Raw genomic sequence first — 19,360 nt, 5'->3', positions numbered from 1 at the left:
CATACGAATAAGCCAGACCTGCCCTGCACAGTTTGAGAGATCTACTGCAGACATGGCCAATGAGGAGATTTTGGGCAAGCAAGTTGATATCCTGGCACACAGGAGATGTAGAGGGGTGACATTCTTTAGGCCCAGGACTGACTGAGGCAGAGCACTGGAGAGCAAGTGATGAGCTGATGTCACAAGATCTGACCTTCTTGTCGAGAATTCTTAGCATATCATTGGTGCACAGTGCATGATGGGAAAGGATAGGGATCAAAAATGAATATGCATATTAACAACGCATGATGTGAAGTTAATGAAGATGTTAACAGGCAATGATCCCTATGAATAGACATCTTGTCACTGTGTAGTGAGAATCTTGTCTCAGTGCTTGGAACTTAGTTGCACAATGCAGCTAGTTGCTCCCAAAATGGAATTAGGCCTCAATGGATTTCTCAAACGATTCTCCAGATTTCATGCCATCTGCACATCACCATGACCCGAAATTATCAAACCGATGGCAACAGTTATTTATATCAATGATGTCTGTGCCTTTCAGTTGCTTCCAAATATGTATCATATCCTTCCTCAATCTATTTCTGTGAATGAAAATAAATTTAGCTCTCTTCTCATCACTTAGAACTAATAAGAGCAGGAATGCCTTTTGCTGTTTGCTTCTGAACATTCTCTTTTTAATTGCATTTAGAATGCTAAATGTGGGTAGTACAACATTAAAAATTGTTTAAATTTGTTTTTGCATTGTAGGCAAGGGGCTATCAGCATTCAGCACCAATACTGATGACAACATAGACACCTGTCAAAACTTTCCTTAAAGGATGGTGTCTTCTTGGGTATAGATCCTAAAGGTGGAATATTCCCATGCACTGAAGGATCTGGGCATTAGCATGCATTGACATCTCATTCTTCATTAATCTCACCTCATTTATTTGCAGTTTTCCTTTTTCCCATCTACTGGATAAAATCTAGACAGTGATAATTCCCAACTGAAAGTCAGAACAGTTAACTGGTGACTCCAACTTATTGCTTATTTCCCTGGTTCTTAATCTAGGATACCAATCACCAACATCTCAGGGCACACTCCATTGGCAGTAACTGCATGCACCCACTCTTCCATGGACCTCAACATTTTACAGGTACCAGCCTCACTAAATCCATACAGCGCATCTCCGATCCACTTAGCAGATGGTTTGGCACTTCCATACAGCTCTTTGGAGTGTGGCCAGCAGCTTTCATAGTGATGTTGGTGCAGAGATACATTGAGCATAGGGACAGGCACCTATTAATGGATTGTACCAAGGTGTATTTCAGGGATGCATGCTTAGTCTTTTTGTGATGATTCACTATGCTCAAACTTGAATACTCACTGCATCCTGCCTTGCCTTTTCACCCCTCAGCCAGAATTTAAAGGCTCACAGTAATTCTGTCTTGTCTTGGCTTTCAGCTCAGACACAAAGCCAGGCAGCTTATGGCACATGTCAGCAGTGACCAGTCAAGGGGATGAAAATGTTGCTGTATCTCAGTGTGCTATGTCAATCTCACACCTGCACCACACGTGCCAGCAAAGTATTCAGTAAACACACTGCATATCCATCAATCAAATAGCCATGTCTCAAGGTCCATGGGGAGCAGTCCAGCGATTCAGCCTCCAATTAGACGGTCCTGCTCAGTAAGTCAAGGGGATTGTCTTTGATCAATCCAGGGCTTGAAAACAGTCAGTTAGTCACTTGGGGTGGTCAGAGTCAGAAGCTCAATATTACTATAATCTGGGGAGTGGGCTACATTCACCCTGAAACCAGTCCAGGGTGTCACAGTAAGCCAGTCAGTGAGATACACACAGATCACACATGGGTCACCAGAGAAACTCTCCATGAAACTTGCCAATTTCAGAACAGGACAAGACACAATCTCGGGAAAGGATAATGAGTGAAGTGCAGCATTTATTCAGAGTGTATTAACTATCTAGTTATAGAATATGGTCTGGCAGTAGTTGTTTGTTTCAACTTTAAAGTTTGAATACAGGTTTGGAGAGATGGTAGCATAGTGCTATAGTCACTGGCCTAGTAATCCAGAAACCTGGGCTAATGTTCTGGAGAGAAAATGGGAATATGGTGAGATAGAGGATCAGTCATGATTGTATTGAATAATGGAGCAGGATTCAAAGACTATGACTTAGACCTGCTCCTAGTTTCTATGATGGGGTTTCCATGACATGAACTTGAATCCCACTGTGTTAGAGGATGAAATCTGAATTCAATAAATTTATGGAAATAAAAGCTATCCTATCTCTTGTTAACAACTGTTAAAAACCCACAGTGCCCTTTAGGGAAGAAAACCTGCCATCTTCTGCTGTAGTCGACATGACACTCCAGTTTCACAGCAACATGGTTGACTCTTAAGTGCCTCTGAAATGGCCTAATAAGTCATTCAGTTGTAACAGACCATTGAAAGTCTAAATACAGCAATGACAGACCACCAGGCATTGACCTAGGTATCAGAAACAATGAAGACAAGACACAGCCCGGCTAACCTTGCAAAGTTATCCCGACCAATTCCTGAGGCTGATGCCAAAATTGGGAGAGCTGTCCCACAAACGTAAGCAACTTGAGCAACAGCCTGATATAGTCATACTCATGGAACCATACCTTACTAGCAATATCCCAGACATCACCAACACCACCAGGCAGGACTGAAAACCAGCAGATAACAGTACATTCAGGAAGGCATTATCCTGGGGGTCCTCCACATTATCTCTGAACCCCAATGAATCTCATAGCATCAAGTTAAACATGGAGAGGAAACCTGCTGATTACCACATACCACTCATCTTGGTTGATGAAATCAGATTCCTTCATAATGAACAAAACTAAGAGGAAGCACAGAAGGTGGGTAAGGGCACAGAATGTACTCTGAGTGGAGGATCTTAAATGCCCATTACCAAGATTGGCTCAGCAATAGCATTACTGACTGAACTGGTTGAATTGCTCCTTGACTGGACCTGAAGCATGTGGTGACGAACCAACAAAAGAGAAAAGTCTGCTTTATGTGGACCCCACTAATGTACCTGTCACAGATTGACTGTTCAGGACAGTATCAGTAGGAGGGACCAGTGCACAGTCCTTGTAGAGATGAAATGCCATCTTCAAATTGAGAAGGGCCTCTGTTGTGCTGTGTGGCATTATCACCACAGTAAATGGATTAGGATTCAAACAGAGCTAGCAACTCAAAATGGGCTGTTCATCAATAATAGCAGTAGAATTGTATTCAATCACAAATGGAAATCTCATGGCCCAGCATAGCACTTACTCTATCTCTACCATCAAGCTCAGAAAGCAACCCTACTTCAAAGAGTAGCCAGGAGAAGCACCAGGCATTGTATTACAAGAGACACCAACTAAATGAAGTCACATCTCTAGATTACTTCTAGATTAAACAGCAGGGGCAGCATGCAATAGGCAGGGCTATACAACCCCACAACCAGCATATCAGATCTAAGGTCTGTAGTCCTGCCACATCCAATAGTGAATGGTGGTGGACAATTCCATAACTCACTGGAAGTTGAGATTCCACAGATATCCCAATCACCATTAAGCTATAACCTCTGAGATTCCACGCACACTGATTGTGGTATTGACTTGCAGCTCTGTAGATCACTTCCACAGCCAGACCTGTTCAGCCAGAAAGGAAATGAAGGAGAATGCTAATTCCCAGCTTCAGTGATAAGGCAGCCTAGCACATTAATTCAAAAGGCAAGGCTTATGTAATTATATCTAGAAGTGCCTAGTGGATGATTTATTGGGGGACCCAGCATCACAGATACCAATCTTCAGCCAATTCAGTTCATTCCACATGATATCAATAAGAATCTGAAGATACTGAATACTGCGCAGGCTATGGAGCCTGACAATTTTCTGGCAATAGTGCTAAAGGATTGTTCTCCAGAACGTGCTGCACACTCTAGTCAAACTATTCCAGTTCAGCTACAACACTAGTGTCTACCTGCCAAAATAGAAAATTGCTCAGGCATGTCCTGTACACAAAACATAGCAGAAATCCAATCCAGCCAATTTCTGCTCTGTTAGTCTCCTTTTGATCATCAGCAAAGTGTTAGAAGGCATCATCAACAGTGTTATCAAGCATCATTTGCAGAGGACTAAGCTGCTCACTGAAGCTCAGCTTGGTTTCCACCAGAGCCATTTGGCTTCTGACCTCACGACTATCTTTTCCCATGTTACGACTAAAGGGTTAATCCCCAATATGATTGACCTTGACTTCAAGGCAGCATTTGAATCAGTGGTGTTGAGAACCCTTCAATGAGAATTGGAGAAAAATCATTCAGTATCAATTGCAACTCTTCAGATACTGAAACAGCCATGACCATACGCGACAAAATGTGTACAATATCCAGGTTTGGGCTGATAAGTGACAAGTAACATTGGCACCAGATAAGTTCCAGACAATAACTATCCTCACAAATAGAGAACCTGATCATTGTTCCTTGATGTTCAATGACATTGCCATCATTGAGTCCCCCACTATCACTTTCCTGTCCAGAAACTAAAGTAGACCTACCTTATGTATATTTCTTACATACCTTCTGTGGCCACAAGTGCAGGACAACACCCCACTTGATTCACACCAATCCGCCATCTTCACCATTTGCTACTCCTCAGACACTGATACTGTTCAAATACAGCAAGATCAGGACAATGTCCAGGCTTGGACGGGCAAGTGGCAAGTAACGTTAATGCCAAACAAATGCCAGGCAATAACCAGCTCCAATAAATGACAATCTAACCACTGCCCCTTTGCATACAATAGTGTTACCATCACTGAATTCCGCCACTATTAATGCCCTTGGTGTTACCATTTAGCAGAAACTCAACTGGACTTGCCATATAACCACAATGACTACAAGAACAGGTCAGTGGTTAGAAATACTGTGGCGAGTAACTCACCTCATGACTCCCCAAAGCCTTTTCACTATCTACAAGGCACAAGTAAGGGGTGTGATGGAACATTCCCCACTTGGCTGGTTGGGTGCAGCACCAACAGCACTCAAGAAGCTTGATACTATCCAGGACAAAGCAGCCCACTTGATTGGCACCATATCCATAAATATCCACTCCCTCCACCACTGACACTCAGTAGCAACAGTGTGTACAATCTATAAGATGGACTGCAGAAATTCACCAAAGATCCTTAGAAGCATCTTCCAAACCCATGACCACTTCCATCTAGAAGAACAAGGCATGAGAACATTACCACCTGCAAGGCTTGGAAATACATTGCTGTTCCTTCACTTTCGCTGGGTCAAAATCCTGGAACTCTGTCCTGAAAGGCCAACCCACAGCATGGGAACTGCTGAGATTCAAGAAGGCAGCTCAACACTACTTTCTCAAACCCAACTAGGGTTGGGCAATATCTATGTCCGACAAGTGAATTTTAAGAAAACTCACTTTACCATTGATGCGGAATACCAGCATTGTGGACTGTATACAAACTGCTCTGCAGAGAGTCCCCAAGGCTCCTTTGACAGCAACACATGAAGCCATGAACTCTACCATCTCAAAGGGTAAGAACAGCAGATGCATGAGAAAACAGCACCTGAAAGTCCCCCTCCAAGTCACACATTATCCTGACTTTGAACAGTGTCACTGTTCCTTCATGATGACTGCATCAAAATCCCAGAACTTCCTTCCTATCAGTGCTGTTAGTGTGTCTGCACCACAGGAACTACAGAGGTTCAAGAAGGCACGTCACCACCTCCTGGGCCATGGTCACTAGGAAATGGCAATAAATGCCGATGTCCTATAAACACATTTTTTTAAATCCAATTTCAATTCCATTTAGTCTCTATTATGCTGAGTATGCAGCTATCATTGATTGGCAAGACCACCTGTTCTCCAATTGTCACTTAGGGAAGGAAATTTGTTGTCCTTACCTGGCCTGGTGTACATGTGACTCCAGATCATATCAATGTGGTTGATTCCCTCTTCCGAACAAACTATTCAGTTAAAGACCAATAAGAGATGAGCAATAAATATTGGCCTTGCAAGTGAATCCTATGTTTCATCAAAGAACAAGGAACACAGTTGTCCAAATTTGTTTAGTATGATTTTCTGATAATTTTAGCTTTTTAAATTTAGTTTTCACATGTAATTTAAGAAACGCCCAAACTTGAGAGGAAAATTCCCGCAATTTCCTTTTCTAATTTTTCATAAGCTTGTTCAAATTTACCATTGAAAAGGAAATAACATAATTCCATATAATGTATTATAGGTTGGATGATTTCACTGCCAATAGTTTTAAGCATCTTAGCTCACAGATATGCATGATTATGATTTTCTCAGAAAGACACAGCAGAAAGTGGGTCAGCAAAGTTCTTCTGAGTTGAAGATTGAATATTTCAAAACAAGCAAGACTGGGGAAAAGAATGACAATTCAAATGCTTTTCTTCATTTTTTTCCCCACAAAGACTCTATTCTAGGAAAATCATTCCTTTAATTGAAATATACATTTTGCATTATCCAGCCCTCCACCAACGCCCAGTATGTGCTGTAAGCAGGTGTTTTCAGGGAGCATTCCCAGGTCTCTTCTCATCTGTGTGTTTTAGTTATAAAGAGGTATCCACCATCTAAAGCTAACTAAGGATATTAAGGACAGTATCAAATTAAAGGAAAAGGCATTCAATGTTGCAAAAGATTAGTGATAGACCAGATGATCAGGAGCATTTTAGAAATTAACAAATTGATAAACGAGTAAAGAATGAGGGACAAAATTAGAAGTAGTAACTAGCAAGTATTATAAAAATATACAGTACGATCTTCTATAAATATATGGAAAGTAAAAGAGCAGTTAAAGTAAATGTTCTATTAAAGGACACAATTGGGAAATTAATCATTGGAATTAAAGAAAATTAAAAGACTTAACAAATAATGTATATTTGTCTTCATGGCAGAAGATAATAAGAGCAACTCTTTAATTGTAAAAAAAAACAATAGGCAAAAGGAATGACGAACTTAAAACAATTCTTACCACTAGAAAGGATTAAGTGTTTGGAGAATTAATGGGACTAAAGGCATATAAGTTCCATTGGAACTGAGAGTCAAATTCTAGTCAGAGATATCATGGCAGAACTAATTAGTACATTGCTTGCAATGTTCCAAAATTCACTAAATTCTGGAGTGGTCCCAACAGATTGGATAACTGTACATTTTGACATACCTATTGAAGAAAGGAATAAGACAGAAATCAGAAAAACTACAGACCTATTAGGCTGACATCTATCATAGGAAATATGCTGTAACCCGTTACTAAGGATGTATTAGCAGGCCATTTAAAGAAAAAAAACGATTAAGAAGAGTCAACATGATTTTTAATTGGGAAATTGTGCTTGACAAATTTATTATAGTCCTTCAAGTATCTAATAAGTGAGCTGAATAAAGAGGAACTATCAGTTATAGTATATTGGATTTACAAAAGGCATTCAATAAGCTGCTGCGTAAAAGATTAAAGCTCAAACTGGGTTTACCATTAGCATGGGATAGAGATTTAGCTCTTGAAAGGGAAACAGATGGTTGGAACAGATTAATCCTTTTCAGTTTGATAACTAGTGGAATGCGACAGAGAACAGTGCTGCTCAACTATTTACAATTTATATTCATGACTTTGATGAAGGGATTAGGTATATTTTAACCTAATGATATAAAGATAGGTTAGAAAGAAAATTGTGAAGTGTATGCTATGGTGCATTCCTTTTATTGTTGCTCAAATTATGCTGCAGGAGTGAGTGCATAGCCCATTGAGGGGTACAGATAGTTCCAAGGGTTCTGCATTGATTTTTCAAAATATTACTGACTTTCAACTTTGCCTACTAGTCAAGGGTTAGATTACACGAATGAAGAAGTATTACAGCAACTATAAAAGGGGGCTTGATGAGATAGCATCCTCCAAATCTAAAATCTCTACCACCTAGAAGGATAGGAATATACATAGGAATAACACCACCTGCAGGTTCCTCTCCATCCTGACTTAAATCCATAACACTGTTGTTTCAGTGTCACTGGAGCAAAATCCTGGAACTCACTGTTGTAAATGAGCTCTCGGTGATTGAGGTAGAGTGCTACCGTGAGTACCCCTTTCTATGCTGAGTTGAAGACCTGTCTAATCATCAGTAGTAGACAATAGGTCACTTAATGAGAAGAAGCACTTGTCTTGCGTATCAAGAGGTAGTTAATCATTTGACAGCAATAGGTACAAATTACATTGACTACTTAGACATAATTACTTAAGACTGTCAGGAAGCACATCTGTTCCCATCAGGATATTGTGCCTGATTCTCCACCCAGACTTTGTGACACCAAACTGGTGCTGGAGTCCAATACAATGTGATACACTCAGCTGGTGTAGCTCCACAACATGGACTACTGCAGTTCCATAATCAGCTCATTACCACCTCCTTGAGGGTAATTAAGGATGGGCAATAAATGCTGTCCCTGACCAGAAATACCCATTTCCCACAAAGAGTAAAACAAAATCTGGAGTTTTATATACAGTTTTGGTCTTCTGACCAAAGGTAGGATATAATTGGCTTGCCATTGCTAAGCTACTATTTTATATTTTAATCAGATACCACAACCTACCTTAACCAACACATACTTATACAAACACAGAGAATGCTGGAGAAACTTAGCAGCTCTGGCAGTATTGGTGGAGAAAATAACAGAGCTAATGTTTTAATTGTGGTATAACTCTTCTTCTGAACTCTTGTATCCACAGATGCTGCCAGATCTGCTGAGTTTCTCCAGCATTCTCTATGTTTGTTTCAGATTTCCAGCATCAGCAGTATTTTGTCTTCATCCTTATGCTTAAGCAGTATGCTTTGTTCAGATTTTAAACTCCACTTTTATTAACTAATCATTCTTAAGCTCATGTGAAGTTCCACTATCTTATGTATAGTCTTTCCCAGAGCCTCCTTTACTACATTGTTTCTAATTAACCCATTTACTTTGGAAGTACTAGATCTAAAATAGCTAGTGAACTTGTTGCTTCCTCAACATACAGATCTAGAAAATCATCTTGAATGTCTTTCACAAACCTGTCCTCCCACACTGTTAGTGCAAATTTGGTTTGCCCAGTCTTCCCAAATTTTCCTTGCCTGCCATGTTTGAGACAAATGTCAGGAGCCATGCAGCGCAACTGTGGATTAGAGATGCTTCTCTGGATTACAATGGTGTTTTAAAGGTGGTGTCAAGGGTGCCAGTCAATTCTAAGATATTCCAGCAGTGGCAGGTTGTTCCCGGAAAGGTGCATGGTAAAATGGGGTGAGAAAATGGCAAGGGGTGGTGCCATAGGGGTAAGATAGATAGCTAATGAGGTATATTTGGTAAAATGTGGCAAGAGATCTTTCTTAGTCTCATAGGTAGACACCCTCCAAAAAGCAACTGATACTCAGTCGAAAAAAAACTTTAAGACTCATCCTCTAGTGTCTGCCAGTAAATGATTGAGGAATGATGCAACTGAGGAGAATATGGAGTTCAACACTTTTGAAATCCTAGAAAGGAATATGCTAGTATATGGTACAATAAGTTTTAATTTTAGTGCATTGAGGATTTTATTGCATTGAGGATGTTTGGAAGAGTCTTTTAGCTACTTTGTTTGCAAGTAAGATGGAGCAAGATGGGAATATTGAACTGTATTTGCCATATTAATATGTATAAAACAATAATCTGCCTGAAATATACAGGGTCAAAAATCGCATGAGTTAAAGGCTAAAGTCCAATGGGTTTATTTGCTAGCACTAGCTTTTGGAGTGCTGCTTCTTTATTGGGTGTTAGTGAGTGCTAGCATCTAACAAAGGAGCAACGCTCAAAAAGCTCATTTTTCAAATAAACCCGTTGGACTATAACCTGGTGTTTTGATCTTGTTCAACCCAGTTCAACACCAGCACCTTTGCGTCATGAAATTTACAGAGGAGAGAGGGAAATGATAATCTGTTTCATATTCCATTCAGAAACAACAGGCACATGTTAGAAGGCACTCTGCAGTGAAAAGAATTGTTCTTCAGCATATTCTGACATGTTAACATTCCATATGTTGTGAGACCATCTGTGCTCCTGCTCCTGGTATGTCAAACATACTCAAATCAGTGAGGGTACCTAAAGACAGGATAAGCAGCAGGGCTTCTGGTCTGTCAAAGGTGCAAATGCCCTGCAGCATTCTGAGCAAGAGAGCACCTGCTCCCCGACAGCATCTTAAGGTCAATCCCAATAGTCGATTAAAGGCACAATCTCCAGTCTGTGGAGTTTGGACTTCAAAATGCTCCTTAAAACAATACACTTCATGTGTGTACCTGCCCTTGATAATTTTTTCAGTGTACAGAAAGTATTCAGTTGACTGAAGCATATTCCTGCTTCTTATGGAAGTTATACCATGATAGGATGCTTAAATATTGTATTTCACTTTTGCTGAATTCTGATCTTTGTTTTATGAGATGGCTAAGTGGAAAACTGTTGTAAGAAACTCAAATGTAGACTTCCAATTATGTTATTTTCCCCTCCCATTTTCTTTCATCTTCTCCCAGAGGTATTGAAAGTTGCTGAGATTTGGGTCTGTGAACATTTGCAGTTCTACCTTCCTTGTTTAAGTGAAACATTATCCCATGTTGTCGAGCTGTTCAATCCTTGCCTTATCACAACAATACTGATTCATCCTGTCCACTCTTGATAGTCACATACAGGTACCTGTATATGCTTTTCACAAGTCATCAGTGGACAATAAGCAAGAAGTTTCTCTCCATGACTTGGGACACTTATACTTATCATTTTCATTCCCATTATCATTTCAGCTGATTGATGACTAATTCAGACCAAAGTAGCTGTCAAATCATTGTGTATTTAGACTTGTCATAAAAGACATACACATTTTCAAATTGACTGCGATGCCTTCATACTTTAGTTTGCTGATGCTCACTGTCAAAGCATAAAGATGAACACCTTCTACTGAACTGCAACCCAATAAAAGTCAGTGCTTTCACTAGAGGAGACATAAAGCTGAAGAAACATGCTTTATTGATTCAATCCAAGGTCCAATATCATTGTTGTTCTGGTTCAATTATTAAATAAATAGAAAATGTATGTCTTACATGAGTGTGTTTATAAATATGAAAATATTTCAGTGTCAGTCTATTATCTTTAAAACAGAACAATGTTTGTTCTGTGACTTCAGTCTCTTGATCAGAAGACAGTTTATCAAAAGTTTAGAATACTTGTTTTCTGATTATTTTGCAGTTGAGTCTACGTGCAGACAGTACAAGATAGTTCAGGCTGAGCTATTACCCCATAAAGGAACACACAACTCATCATATACGAGGCTGCTGATCACTGTCTACTAATTCATGTTAGTGTGGAAACAGTCCTTTTTGGGCATCTTATGTGCTTTAACATTTATCTTCATCTTTTTCCACAGCATGGCATAAATAGATAACAGTGAGACTACTTCTATGGGTAACATTTTGAGACACCATGATTGAAAGAAGTTAAAGAGGAAGGACAGTATGACAAGGAAGGTACAGGTAGATGCAGGAGCAAAGTGATGTTTTATTCACTTAAATGGAGTGCTTAAAAAAATTACCATTACACTTCAGTGTCCATGACATACCATCTTTATTTCTTAGTCAAATGAAGAGAAGATACTGACATTTTTGGCAACTATCCTGCACTAGAAACAGTATTGCCTAGATAACGGGTGAACTTAGTTCACTTTTATGAACACACAGAACAAAGTCTGGAAGACATTGACTGATACAAAATTGCCTGACAAGGTAAGGCTACAACATTTCTCTCATGTGTCAATAAAACAAGAACTTTGGAGAACAAAGAACAAAGAATAAAGAACAAAGAAAATTGACTGCACAGGAACAGGCACTTTGGCCCTCCAAGCCTGCGTCAATCCAGATCCTCTATCTAAATCTGTCGCCTATTTTCTAAGGATCTGTATCCCTCTGCTCCCTGCCCATATATGTATCTGTCTAGATACATCTTAAATGATGCAATTGTGCCCACCTCTACCATCTCTGCTGGCAATGCGTTCCAGGCACCCACCACCCTCTGCATAAAGAACTTTCCATGCATTTTTCCCTGAAACCTTTCCCCTCTCACCTTGAACTTATGAGCCCTAGTAATTGAGTCCCCAACTCTGGGAACAAGCTTTTTGCTATCCACGCTGTTCATACATCTCATGATTTTGTAGACCTCAATCAGGTCCCCCTTCAACCTCTGTCTTTCTAATGAAAATAATCCTATTCTACTCAACCTCTCTTCATAACTAGTGGCCTCCATACCAGGCAACCTCCTCTGCACCCTCTCCAAAGCATCCACATCCTTCTGGTAATGTGGAGACCAGAACTTTATGCAGTATTCCAAATGTGGCCGAACCAAAGTCCTATACAACTGTAACATGGCCTGCCAACCCTTGTACTCAGTACCCTGTCTGATGAAGGAAAACATGCCGTATGCCTTCTTGACCACTCTATCGACCTGCGTTGCCACCTTCAGGGTACAATGGACCTGAACATTCAGATTTCTCTGTACATCAAATTTTCCCCTGGGGGCGTTTCCATTTACCATATAGTTCACTCTAAAATTGGATCTTCCAAAATGCATCACCTCACATTTGCCTGTATTGAACTCTGTCTGCCATTTCTCCGCCCAACTCTCCAATCCATCTATATTCTGCTGCATTCTCAACAGTCCCCTTCACTATCTGCTGCTCCACCAATCTCAGTGTCACCTGCAAACTTGCTAATCAGACCACCTACACCTTCTCCAGATCCTTTATGCATATCATAAACAACAGTGGTCCCAGCACAGATCCCTGTGGAACACCACTGGTCACAGGTCTCCATTTTGAGAAACTCCTTTCCACTAATACTCTCTGTGTTCTGTTGCCCAGCCAATTTCTCTATCAGCCTACCATGGATAACCTTATCAAACACCTTACTGAAGTCCATGTATATGACATCTACAGCCCTTCCCTCATCGATCAACTTTGTCACTTTCTCAAAGAATTCTATTAAGCTGGTTAGATATGACCTTTCCTGCACAAACCCATGTTGCCTATCACTGATAAGCCCATTTTCTTCCAAATGGGAATAGATCCTATCTCTCAGTATCTTCTCTAGCAGCTTCCCTACCACTGATGTCAGGCTCACCATCTATAATTACCTGGATTATCCTTGCTACCTTTCTTAAACAAGGGGCCAACATTAGCAATTCTCTGGGTCTTCACCCGTGTTCAAGGATGCTGCAAAGATATTTGTTAAGGCCCCAGTTATTACCTCTCTCACTTTCCACAGTAACTTAGGATAGATCCCATCTGGGTCCGGGGACTTATACACCTTAATGTCTTTTGGAATACCCAACACATCCTCCCTCCTTATGTCAACTTGACCTAGAGTGATCAAACGTCTATCCCTAACCTCAACATCCATCATGTCCCTCTCCTTGATGAATACTGACACAAAGTACACAAGAAGAATCTCACCCATTTTCTCTCACTTTCCACTTTTGTCCTTGAGTGGGCCAACCCTTTCTCTTGTTACCCTCTTGCTCCTTATAAACAAATAAAAGGCATTGGGATTTTCCTTAACCCTGTTTGCTAATAATATTTCATGACCCCTTTCAGCCCTCTTAATTCCTCGTTCCAGATTGGTCCTACTTTCCTGATATTCTTCAAAAGCTTTATCTGTTCTCAGTCACCTAGACCTTATGTGTGCTTCCTTTTTCCTCTTAGCTAGTTGCACAATTTCACCTGTCATCCATGGTTCCCTAATCTTGCCATTTCTATCCCTCATTTTCACAGGGACATGTCCGTCCTGTACTCTAATCAATCATGCTTTAAAAGCCTCCCACATATCAAATGTGGATTTACCTTCAAACAGCTGCTCACAATTCACATTCCCCAACTCTTGCTGAATTTTGGTATAGTGGCCTTCCCCCAATTAAGCACTCTTCCTTTAGAACCATTCTCGTCTTTGACCATGAGTATTCTAAAAGTTACAGAATCACTATTCCCAAAGAAAACCCCAACTAAAACTTCAACCACCTGGCCGGGATCATTCCCCAGCACCAGGTCCAGTATGGCCCTTTCCAGAGTTGGACTATTTACATACATACTGCTCTACAAAACCCTCCTGGATGCTTCTTACAAATTCTGCTCCATCTAATACTCTAACACTAAGTGAATCCCAGTCAATGTTGGGAAAATTAAAATCTCCTATCATCACCAGCCTGTTGCTCCTACATCTTTCCATAATTTGTTTACATATTTGTACCTCTATCTCACACTTTCTATTGGGAGGCCTGTAGTACAGCCCCAATATTGTTACCGCACCCTTCCTATTTCTGAGCTCTGCCCATATTACCTCACTGTTCGAGTCCTCTATAGTGCTCTCCTTCAGCACAGCCGTGATATCCTCTCTGACCAGTAATGTAAATCTTCTGCCTCTTTTACCTCCCTCTCTATCCTGCCTGAAGCATCGATATCCTGGGATATTTAGTTACCAATCATGCCCTTCCCTCAACTAAGTCTCAGTAATAACATCATATTCCCAGGTACTAATCCAAGCCCTAAGTTCATCTGTCTTACCTATTACATTCTTGCATTAAAATAAATGTACCTCAAACCACTTGTCCCTTTGTGTTCATCATCTGCTCCCTGCCTACTCTTCCCCTTAGTCATGCTGACTTCATTATCTAGTTCCTTGCAGGCTTTAGTTACTACCTTTTTATTGTCCACTGACCTCCTCACTTGGCTCCCATCCCTTTGCTATATTAGTTTAAATCCTCCCCAACAGCATTAGCAAAAGCACCCCAAGGACATTGGTTCCAGTCCTGCCCAGGTATAGACCTCCCCATTTGTAATAGTCCCACCTCCCGCAGAAGCGGTCCAAATGTCCCAAAACTCTGAATCCCTCCTGCACCATCTCTCAAGACACGCATTTATCCTGCCTGTTCTATCATTTCTACTCTGACTAGCACATGGCTCTGGTAGCAATCTTGTGATTACTACCTCTGAGGTCCTACTTTTTAACTTGGCTCCTAACTCCCTAAAATCTGCTTGTAGGACCTCATCCTATTTATTACCCATATCATTGGTGCCTATATGCACCACGACAACTGGCTTTTCACCCTCCCCCTTTAGAATGCCCTGCAGCCTATCTGAGACATGCCTGACCCGTGCACCCTTACCTCCTTCCACCTATCGAATTCCCAGCGCCCCTCCCCCAAATTCCCTCCCCCCTACCTTTTATCTCAGCCCACTTGGCACACCAGCCTAATTCCTGAAGAAGGGCTTATGCCTGAAACGTCGATTCTCCTGTTCCTCGGATGCTGCCTGGCCTGCTGTATTTTTCCAGCACCACACTTTTCAACTCTGGTCTCCAGCATTTGCAGTCCTCACTTTCTCCTCCGTGCACCTGGGAGGCAACATACCATTTGAGAGTCTTGTTTTTGATCACAGAACTGTCTATCTACTTCCCTTACAATCGAATCCTCTATGACTATAGCACTTCCACTCTTTTTCCTGTTCTTCTGTATGGCAGAGCCAACCTCAGTACCATGAACCTGGCTACTGGTGTCTTCCCCTGGTGAGCCATCCTCCCCAACAGTATTCAAAATGGTCTACCTGTTTTGGGGAAGATGACCACATGGGACACCTGCACAGCCTTCCTGCTCTTTCTCTGTCTTTTGGTCACCCATTCCCTTTCTCCCTCAGCAAACTTAATCTGCGGTGTGACCAATTCACTAAATGCGCTTTCCACGACCTCCTCAACATCACAGATGCCCAAAAGTGAGTCCGTCTGCAGCTCCAGAGCTATCATGCGGTCTAACAAGAGCTGCAATTGGACATGTTTCCTGCACGTGAAGGAGTCAGGGACATCAGCTGTGTCCTTGAGCTCCCACATTGAGCAAGAGGAGCATAATATGGGTTTGGTATCTCCTGCCATTTTTACTCTTAAGCTTAATTTAGTTAAGTGGTGAAGTGAAACTGAAATTATTTCCAAATGATCTATTTTTAATAAGAAATCAATTATACATCGGATAGTTTGTGTGTGCAATGAACTTCCTGAGGAAGTAGTGGACACGGGTAAAATTACAATGTTTCAAAGATATTTGGATAAGTACATGAATAGGAAAGGTTTGGAGGGACGTGGGCCACGAGCAGGCAGGTGGGGCTAGCTTAGTTTGGGATAGTGTTCAGTCTGGACTGGTTGGACCAAAGGGTCTGTTTCCATGCTGTATGACTCCATCTAAGGGAAATTCCTCAAGATGAGATCCCGATGACTATTGCAGATTAATGTCTACTGCTACACTCTAGATCTGACTCTCCTGGAGGTTGCAGTGTCAGTGGGAGAATATGTCCAGTACAGATAGACAATTGGCAAGAAAACTGTTCTAGTCTGCAAATGGTCAAGTTAGGGTATTGCCTAGAGTCTCCATGGCACCAAGAATGTCCTTTATTCCTCACTTAAAGACACTAATAAGTTAAAGCATTTTTAAAAATTGCCATCTTCGGGCAGAATTTTATGGTCTTTAAAGATGTTATTTTGGCATCCCAGAATGCATCAGCCCATCAACCTGAAGCCCTCAAATTTCAGATTTGCTTGTGGTCCTGTCTCCAAACCAACTTGGTCAAACTGGGACCATTCTGCCCTCAGTTACTGGCTTCTTCCCTTCCTGGGAGATCACAGCTGGTCAATCTTCATTCACTTGGAGATCAGAACACCTTGACTCACTCAGCCTACGACCTGCAAAAATAATCTGGACAGCATGCAGGATGTGCCCCCTTGAATCTACTCCCCAAGAACATTTATCTTGGAAGAGGCAGACACAACTCCTATTGCTTCAGGAGCAAGTTGAAAACTCTAAGAAAGAATTGTTTGCATTTTGACCCGGCTTTTGCGATCATTGCTGTGTGAGCACCCACTGAATTTTGCCCCATATTGAAATGTTTAAAATGTTTTTTTAATTACTACTTATGAAGTGAAAGAATTTCACAGTGCGTATCTATTATTCTAAATTTTCACCAAAACTCATCAGATCATCTAAAATACAGCAAGCTGGAAGCATATATTTCTCATTCGGCTATTTAGCATTTCCTAAGTCTCAGGCTCCTATTCCCCTCCAGAACTTCTGGGGCATAAAATCTGTAAAGTTCATTTGTCAAAAAGACTCGCATTTCTATAGAGCTTTTCGTGACTTCAAGGCATTCTAATACACTTTCGAACTTTTTTTTGTGGTGACTGTTGAAATGTAGAGAGCGCAGCAGTCTATTCACACCTAGCCAGATCCCACAAATTTCTCGACCTCCCTCAGACATACACTCAGTGAGTCCCTTCTCACTGCCAAACATCTCCCCCTCCCCCATCCCTCTCTGCCTTCTGCAAGGACTGTTCCCTTTACCAATCCTTCGTGCCACCCTCCCCTCATCTCCATGAACCCCAGGTACCTCCCCCTGCAAACAGAAAAGATGCAAAACCTGCCAGCACATCACCCCATCCCCTCCATCCAGGGCCCCAAACAGACCTTCCAGGTGAGACAGAGGTTCACCTGCCTCTCCTCCAACCTAGTTTACTGTATCCAGTGCTCCCGTTGTGGTCTTTTCTACATCAGCGAGACCAAACATTTCGCCGAGCATCTCAGCCAGGCCTCTAAGGGCCGATTAGACTTCCCAGTCACCGCCCACTTTAATTCCCCCTCCCACTCCCTTTCTGCCACGACTATCCTCAGCCTTCTCTAGTGCCAGAGCAAATCAGACCACAAATTGGAGCAACGACACCTCCTTTTTCACCTGAGCAGCCTACAGCCCAGAGGACTCAACACTGAATTCTCCAATTTCAAACAGCCTCCTTTCCCACCCCTAATTCCCTATCCAGCCCCTTCCCCTTCCTTTCTGACCGACCCTTCCTTTCAGCTAACCACTGGATTTAGTCCTCTCATCAACCAACCAGGGTCGATACCTGTGTTCACCTATCCCTACCTCACCACTCCAACCCTCTCCCCACCCAAAACTCTCCCCAGACCCTCCCCCCTTTACCTGCAGCTCCGCTTGCACCGACCTCCGCTACTGAAGGAGAGTTATACCCGAAATGCTGACTTCTCCACCTCCTGATGCTGCCTGGCTTGCTGTGTTCTTCCAGCCTCCTGCCTGTGTACCTTGGATTCCAGCAGTTTTTTTGTCTTTAACCCAGTCTCGGTGCCACAAACGAACATGAGGCCAGAATCAAATAATCTGTTTTTTAAATATAATATCTCTTGAGTGGTTAACCTTGACAAGGAGAATGTGACTGGTTTTCTTTTGCTCTTGCCATTACATGTCGCACACAAGTGGCACTGGAAAAGCAGAGCAGGTCAGGCAGCACCCAAGGAACAGGAGAGTCGATGTTTCGGGCATAAGCCCTTCAACAGGAATGTTAGATCTCTGATAATGTAACACTCCCTCCATATTCATTCCTGATGAAGGGCTTTTGCCCGAAACGTCGATTTTCCTGCTCCTCGGATGCTGCCTGACCTGCTGTGCTTTCCCAGCACCACTCTAATCTCGACTCTGATCTCCAGCATCTGCAGACCTCACTTTTACCTACTCCCTCCATATTGCCAGTCAACATTATATGCACAGGTCTCCATCACAGCTATGATCAGAGATTTAACTCCTCATAGAATGACAGCACAGAAATAGGACTGTCCAACCCACAGGTCTTCTGCTCCACAAGAACCACTTCTGACTCTATCACCTTCATCTCATGTTAACTACAAAACCTATTATTGCTGTTATTTACTAATCCTTCTTTTCCTCAAATGCATCTCTATTTGCCTCGAGCTCCTTCTCCGCTCATTACTGTTAATATCCATTGCTAGAAATGGAAAAGTTAAGCCACTATGGAGAGAAGTGGATCCTTGGGGTCACTGACTTTTTAAACAAGTTTGACTTCTCCAGACTTTTCTCTGGTTAAGTTTTATTCTCTGATCTTGTAGCCCAATTTGTTAATCGCTAATCAAGTGTGACAACCACACAACCTACATCCAGCGCCAATCTCACAGCGAAACTTTAATACGAGGAAGCCAGAGACACCAGTGCATAGAGCATTGATTTCAATGGGGGAGATGATATATTACAGAGCGTCGGAGCGGAATATCGGCGAAAGGCGTAATCTTTTCTGCGTATGAAGTTCAATTCTGATTCAATGCAAATGATCAGGGGTTTTTGTTTTAAAGATCAATCCGATACCTGGTTCAAATTTTTTAAAATACGGAATTAAAATTCACTACAATTATGTTCGCTTTGAGATGTCATCTCA

This window comes from Chiloscyllium plagiosum, chromosome 25 (assembly GCF_004010195.1).
Source record: "Chiloscyllium plagiosum isolate BGI_BamShark_2017 chromosome 25, ASM401019v2, whole genome shotgun sequence".
In the NCBI taxonomy this organism is placed as follows: domain Eukaryota; kingdom Metazoa; phylum Chordata; class Chondrichthyes; order Orectolobiformes; family Hemiscylliidae; genus Chiloscyllium; species Chiloscyllium plagiosum.
This window is presented reverse-complemented; position numbering follows the sequence as displayed.